The sequence below is a fragment of the Camelina sativa genome, chromosome 14 (genome assembly GCF_000633955.1).
Source record: "Camelina sativa cultivar DH55 chromosome 14, Cs, whole genome shotgun sequence".
NCBI lineage: Eukaryota > Viridiplantae > Streptophyta > Magnoliopsida > Brassicales > Brassicaceae > Camelina > Camelina sativa.
This window is the reverse complement of record NC_025698.1, coordinates 1,186,103-1,192,518: the sequence shown is the minus strand read 5'-3', so window position 1 is coordinate 1,192,518 and position 6,416 is coordinate 1,186,103. Positions and strand designations below refer to the sequence as shown.

Genomic DNA, 6,416 nt, shown 5'->3' with positions numbered 1-6,416 from the left:
TCTCACTCTCTCTCTCTCTCTTTGTTGCAGGTCTTCTTTTGGAATTACTCCTGAACAGCAAGCTTTGTCAAAGGATGGATCGCAACTAGCTGCAATACGTGTAAGTTTGCAGCCATGAGCTTAGACTTGCTTATTATATATGTCTTGTTATTTTGTTTCTTATCTTTTTGTCTCTAGCTAGCTAACTATTGCCTATTGGTATGCATGTCTTTTGTTTGTTTGTTGCATCATCCTCAAGGATTGTCAAATTTGCTCTAGACTAGCAGAGAAAGGCATCAGTGGAGATGATGATGATGACTTGCTTAAGCGCAAGACCTTTTGTGGTTTCTGGTACTAAGATCTCTCAGTGATGGTTTGATTGTGGAGTCTTCTTTTTGTTTGTCTTCCTAATCTCCCATATTTACTCTCTCTTTTTCGATATAGTGAAACAACTGTTGATATGTCCTTTTTGTTCGTTTCTTTATCTGTTTTGTCCATAGTTGTGAGTATTTAAAATCTTTTTGGGGTTTTTATTTTATTTTTATTTTTAGGGTAACGATGGTTTCTTCTTCTAATTCTCTATGTGCAGATCGGGGTGAGATGGTTTGATGAATGAATGATGTTTCAGAAGTTGGGGATTTATGGTTTGTCTTCTGCTTTTCTCTTTTAAGTTGTTTGTTTGATTCCCACTTGCAAAATTAACTATGTATATGGTTTCTTCTAATTCTCTATATGTGCAGGTCAGAGATGGATTGAAGAATGAAGAAGAAGACTCGAAACTGCTTAAGGTTTGTTCAATGGTAAAAAAATCCTCTTCTTGTTCATGTTAGATTTTTGTTTTTCATTGATAAAACATACATCACCGTCTCTTCACAGGATCGTTGATGAATTAGCAAGATATGGTGCCAACCGATGATCGGAGGAAGAGCAAGTTGTTTCTTTCCATGGTGGTTCATCTGATTTCATGGTAAGTTAACTCTATTCTTCTCTCTTGCTTCTTCTCACTTGGATGTTTGAGTTTTACTAACCGCTATACAGAGACATATTCAGTGATCCTTATGGGAGTTAGAAGACTCCATGGTGGTTCATCTGACAACTAATGTTTTGCTGCAACTTTTTGGTTTCTACTCCTTAATCTTGTTTTTGTCTGTTTGATATGGAATCCATTTTTTGCAGGATCATATGCGGGGATAGCTGGTGATGTGTGATTTGCTGAGTGCACTCGAGACAGTGGTGCGTCTTCTTCCTTGTACACTTCAAATTCTCCCCTTCCATATAAGTTGTGAGTCTAATTCATCCCCTTTCAAGTTTATTCTTCGTTTCACACACTATAGAGAAACTAACTGATATCTTCTTCTGTTTTTGGAATGGTTTTTGTCGTTTCTTCTTCCTTCTCTAGGTGATGCATTCTTACACAACGATGGTCCAATCCTATTCTGGACATTGGATTGCGGTTTGTTTCAGGAGTCTAGATACGACGACGACAACGGTATCTATGATATTGTTAATCTTCCGGAGAGTGTTGCGGTGAGATTTGTTTCTCCACTTTTCTTTTTCTAATTTCATTAAATCTCTTTTGTTATGTTTTTCTTAGTGACGAGTTTGGTCCAATTTTAGGTTGATCGGAGGGGGAGGTTGTTTGTTTCCATGGCGTTTCTTCTGATTTGACCGAGCAAGTAGAGGTATAACAATTCTATTATAATTGCGAATTAGCATTTAATGGTTCTTCTTCTTATTCTCTATTTGCAGATCGTGGAGGTGCTTTCAAGAATCAAAACTGATTCTATTGGATTGATGGTGTTTGACCAAGTACAGGTTTAAGAAACACCATGGCCTAACGTTGCTGCTCATAGCGGAGTGCTGCTGAACTATTATTATCTAACCGAGAGCAAGGTAAAAAACTGCATCGTATATCACTTGAGTCTGACCAACCCTGGGCCTTTGTTTTGCTGAATCTTGGTTATAATTAATAGAATGACCTTTTCTTTCAGATATAGATACTACACTGTGGTTTTTGGCTGTCTCAAGGAGTCTCGTCATCTGCTCACAGGTACATACACATACACTACTTTTGCGCTTTGACAATTCTCGTTGAATAAACTCACTCTCATCTTTTTGATGTTGTTTTCTCTTTCTCGTTTCAGCTGATATGGGACCGGACTGCCACAAGAGCGGCCAAAGAGTGTAAACATGGAGAAATGAAGAATGAAGAAGAATACTCAAGTCTGCTTTATCTCAGAGAGATGGGTTGAAGAGTGAAGAAGAAGAAGACTTAAGCAGGTAAGTTAACTCTGTTCTTCTCTCTTTCTTCGTTTCACTTAGATTTTCAGATTTACTAACTAGTACCAACCAGCGTACACAGGCATCTTCAGTGATCCTAGTGGAAGTTATAAGAAGACACTCTGAATACTGAGGTTTGTTTTACTTGCTCTGAGATGAAGTTGGTATTTTATAATATTTGGCCTCACTTCACTTCACTTCTTTTGATTCTTGAATGCCTTTTTTTTTTTTTTTTTTTGGCAGTTACTGTACGTGGGCTCCCATCATCTGCTCCATGGAAACATTTGAAGGTCTGATTGACAAGTAATGTTTTGCTGCAACATTTTGGTTTCTACTCCCTTGTCTTGTTTTTGTCTTTCTGATATGAAATCCATTTTTTTTGCAGGATCATTTGCGGAGAGCTTGTGATGTGTGCTTTGCTGAGGTCACTCGAGACAAGTTGTGAGTCTTCCTCCTTGTCCACTTCAAATTCTCCCCATACATAAGTTGTGAGTCTAATTCAGCCCCGTTAAAGTTTATTCTTCTTTGCACACACAATAGAGAAACTAACTAATATCTTCTTCCTTCTCTAGACGATGCAATCTTACACAACGATTGTCAAATCCTATTCCAGAGATTGGATTGGGGTTTGTTTCTGGAGTCCAGAGAGACGACGACCATATCTATGATATTGTTAATCATCTGGAGAGTATTGGGTAAGATATATTTCTCCACCTCTTTAATTTCTTTAAATCTGCCTTGATATGTTCCCTTCTTAGTTACACTACACCTGTGTTGATTGCTGCTCAGGTGACAAGAGGTGGTGCTGCTTTGAGTGTCAAGGAGGTTTGTTTCTTCTTCTGTGATCAATAGGTCATAGAAAGTTACTTAACCAACGTTTTATGTTGATAGTATACTCTTTAACTGAGGGTCGATAGGTATCAGGAAAACCAATTAAACTGGTAGGACGTGGAGAGCGAATGAAGGATCTTGGAACCTTTTTATCCAGATCGAATGGGAGATGTGCTTTCATTTGTATAGAAGGCAACACAAGTTGTAAGTTCTTTCTCAGTAAAATTACTATCAAAACTTTATTTTTACCTTCCCCTCACTCTCTCTCTACACTGAATTCTTCTTCATCTGTCTTTATTGATGCGTCGAGAAGATAATGAGTTCTGACATCAACGATTTCCTAAAGCAGACACGTGCTGGTTTGACTTCTTGGAAATTGGAATGAGACCCGGAATGGGGAAAATAAGTCGAGCACAAATTCTAGAAGCGGAAAAGAATATTTTAGTCATGGAAGCAATGATGGAAGTGATGACAACAGGTATTTTCTCTGTTCCATTCCATTACACAGACAAAAAACATTTCATAAACTTGATTTTGGCTGTCTTATTCTTGGTTTTAAATCTGTTTGACAGGGGAATGGGAGAACCCAGAGTTACTAGCGGAATCACCAGAGAAGCAATAAGGATTCAGGAAAGACAGAACATCAGGTACTCTCACTTTGATTTATATTCTGGTGCTGGGATATCAAAAACGTATGTTTCACTGGGCCTTTGTTTTACTGAATCTTGGTTATAGTTAATAGAGTGACCTTTCTTTCAAATATAGATACTACACTGTGCTTTTTGGCTGTCTCAAGGAGTCTCGTCATCTGCTCACAGGTACATACACAGACATACTTTTGCGCTATTGACGATTCTCTTTGAATAAAACCACACTCATCTTTGTGATACTGTTTTCTCTTTCTCGTTTCAGCTGATATGGGACCGGGCTCTTGGACTGCCACTAGAGCGGCCAAAGAGTGTAAACATGGAGAGGTTACATGTCCTCCAAAAGGTGAAACTTTGCAACTTCGTGGGGCTCTTAAGCTCTCCCTAAACCACCAGAGGTTTGCTTTTTTTTCTTTTCATTTTCTTTATAATCTTCTTCTCATATAATGTGGTCTCATTCATTCCTCACTTCACCATCTTTGTTCTTGCATCGTTTTCACTCAAGTGTAATTCTCTTCTCGGCTCTATATATGCAGGATTGTTTCATTAGGGACTTTGTAGAAACATGGCACGAAGACGCAGTAGTTTTTTCTCGTCCAAGGTATTTGATCTTTCTATCGTTCATCATAATTTAGGGAAATTGGAGAGTATTTGCTATTGTTTTATTTATCTGTCCTGAAGCAAATGATACTCTTCACTAATTCTGTTATCTTGGTGGAGATATTAGGTTCTCTGTTATTAGTTTGCTGCTTCATAACTTACTGGTTTGTGTCTCATTACGCATATCACTTATTGTTGATCTATCTGAAATGCTATCTATCTGGATGCTATCTGGATGCAGGTAATTGTTAAATCCAACCCGTTTTTCGTCAGATTAGTGTTTGAGGTTTCGGTTTCACAAATCCTTGTGTCGACATGGGTTACTATAACAATGTAAGCGTCTTTTGTTTTCTTTTTTAGCTATACCACTTTTATGTTCAAAATTTGTAATTTCATCGTTCTCTGTTTTTAAAGCATAATATTGTTGCAGGTCTTTGATGAATCCAACGACCAAACTGATATTGGTAATTACAAAGGATTTAGATTAGGATTATGTTCATGAGTTTTCACGTTCTTAGTATTAAAGCTGCAAATAATAAGTCTATTGATTCTCTACATTAGATGGAGATCTAAACGATGGAAGGGAAGTCAGTCTCCAGTTAGGCAGTAACCATGCATAGAACCTAAAGATGATATTGTTATATTTCAGGAACCATTGGACATATCGCTCTTGGAAAGCCACTGTTTTGAAAGCTATTTCTGGTGGGCAGGTAAATAATGACTATGTTTTACCCTTTTTCACAGTTCTATAAGCACGAGTAATTTGAACCTATGTTGTTGCACACAAAAAAATAAAAAATAAAAGAATCTATGCTATATTTGAGTCACCAGAGGCTCATCCATTGGCGATGATGGTGATGTCTCTAATCTTCCAATATGGCTTTGGTAGAGGAGTGTCTCTCAAGGTTCCCTTGGAATCCATGAGATCAGTGCGTTTAACTAGCAAACACTAACACTGGAACACTTTATTCAAAAGTGGGAGCTTTACATAGATGCACCTTGGTGAATTAGCAGAAGCAAGAGAATTAGGGGAGTTTCGGGTATGATCGTGATGATGGATTACAATTAATGTTTATTTAACGAGCGTCGTCGTCGGCAATGGAAACCCATCAGCAAAGCCTCTAGGTAAACTTACTTGCTTTAACGAAGAACAAGTCAAGATAGTTGTGTGCTCTTATGGTCCAAGTTAAGCACAAATCAAGCTACCTGAAGCTTGAAGCTAGAGGAGTCGAAAGGAAAAGACAAAGCAATTAAGTCCAACTCTTGGTCCTTTTGTGGTTGGACCAGTTTTAAAAGTCGAAATCTTAAAGCTTGTTCACTTTGTTTGTCCTTTCTTCGTGCTTTGGTGTGTGCTTCGCTTGTAACATGTTTAGCACGTCGAGCAGACACATTATAATAATGATCTTTTAATATAGTAAAAGCGTCAATACATAATTGAGTTCTAATTTTGATAAACTAACAATAGAATGATCTGTTACAAGCGAACTTGTGACCTGTGACTTTCGAGCCCCTAACCGCAAAGTTCGGATTCAAACTTTCCAAGCGCGTTAGTTAGGGCTGGGCAAAATAACCGATAACCAAATAACCGACCGAAATCGAACCGAAAAAAACTAAACCGAACCGAACCAAAATTCTTCAAATACCCGAATGGTTAGTAAAAATCTATATCCAAACTAACCGAAACCGAACCGAACCGAACCGACAATTAAATGGTTAACCGAAATATCCGAAAACCTAGAAGATATCAAATATTATATACTTAATATTATGCAAAACTATAAAATAAACTTAAAATATAAATTATTTCTAGATTCAAAACAATTAAATATTTTAAATAATCAATATATGTAAATGTTATTATTTTGAATTTACAAAGTTAAATACTATTTTGTAAAATTGAATCAATATTTTTCCCTTTTTTGTATTTTTGTTATTGTATATTTGGTTAATTTTGGTTATATTCGGTTAGTTTTGGTTATATTTGGTTTATTTGGTTAATGTTAATATAATTTATGTTAGTTATGGTTATTTATTTAAATAACCAAACCGAAACCGAACCGAAAGAAACCGAACCGAACC

The 6,416-nt window shown here is 36.9% G+C and overlaps 1 long non-coding RNA gene across 29 annotated transcripts in view; it reads left to right on the top strand.

Moving 5' to 3' along the window:
* Nucleotides 1-5,784, top strand: part of LOC104738851 — a 6,923-nt gene extending 1,139 nt beyond the window's left edge. For 4 of the 29 annotated variants that reach the window (XR_002035299.1, XR_759859.1, XR_002035294.1 and 1 more), the window contains 26 exons: nt 31-100; nt 239-330; nt 569-623; nt 720-767; nt 856-946; nt 1,156-1,261; nt 1,379-1,506; nt 1,597-1,661; nt 1,729-1,872; nt 1,971-2,029; nt 2,124-2,259; nt 2,342-2,393; nt 2,503-2,562; nt 2,645-2,747; nt 2,832-2,954; nt 3,049-3,084; nt 3,177-3,294; nt 3,404-3,568; nt 3,663-3,737; nt 3,856-3,908; nt 4,003-4,135; nt 4,274-4,338; nt 4,579-4,670; nt 4,768-4,801; nt 4,987-5,047; nt 5,169-5,784. This is a non-coding gene — a long non-coding RNA (uncharacterized LOC104738851). Of the gene's footprint in view, nt 1-30; nt 101-238; nt 331-568; nt 624-719; nt 780-855; nt 947-1,155; nt 1,262-1,378; nt 1,507-1,596; nt 1,662-1,728; nt 1,873-1,970; nt 2,030-2,123; nt 2,260-2,332; nt 2,394-2,502; nt 2,563-2,644; nt 2,748-2,831; nt 2,955-3,048; nt 3,085-3,176; nt 3,295-3,403; nt 3,569-3,662; nt 3,738-3,855; nt 3,909-4,002; nt 4,136-4,273; nt 4,339-4,578; nt 4,671-4,767; nt 4,802-4,986; nt 5,048-5,161 lie in introns of all 29 variants that reach the window. The other 25 variants (XR_002035315.1, XR_002035311.1, XR_759858.1 and 22 more) reach the window with 25 other exon arrangements.